Source organism: Galeopterus variegatus, unplaced genomic scaffold (genome assembly GCF_000696425.1).
Source record: "Galeopterus variegatus unplaced genomic scaffold, G_variegatus-3.0.2 Scaffold4245, whole genome shotgun sequence".
Lineage (NCBI taxonomy): Eukaryota > Metazoa > Chordata > Mammalia > Dermoptera > Cynocephalidae > Galeopterus > Galeopterus variegatus.
In genome coordinates, this window is record NW_007730356.1 from 93,088 (window position 1) to 93,530 (window position 443).

Consider the following 443-nt stretch of genomic DNA (forward strand, 5'->3'; position numbering starts at 1 on the left):
GTAACTTCTTAATTTCTGGCAAAGAGATGCTCTTTTCTAGTCCATCACTGCTTCTCACAGGTTTTCTGTCTTTTCCGTCCTCAGAACTGTTGTAGTTCTCATGACACTCAACATAAAACTGTTGCTGGGAATTTTCAACACATATATGACATATGTATGCATACCTTCAGGGTCCATGTAGTCTTAATCACATACTTTAGCATTTACTAATATGTGCTGTCTCTTCTATGATTCCCCATGTAGGAATATGATAACTTATGACTTTCCACACACTCCCCTTCCCCACCCAATGTCCAGAACACAACTGGCAATTTAGAAATATCAGATGACAGACTAAAGACATTCATACAGAACTAGAAGTTATATTCCATACTATTTCTTCCAAGTTGTAGACACACTTAAGGCTGTGCTCAAGGCCAAAATCGATTCCTTCAAACTTAGGA

General features: G+C 38.1%; 1 protein-coding gene across 1 annotated transcript in view; it reads right to left on the reverse strand.

The window, feature by feature from the left end:
• Positions 1 to 443, reverse strand: part of RAD51AP1 (RAD51 associated protein 1) — a 32,205-nt gene that overhangs the window by 26,357 nt on the left and 5,405 nt on the right. The window lies entirely within an intron of this gene.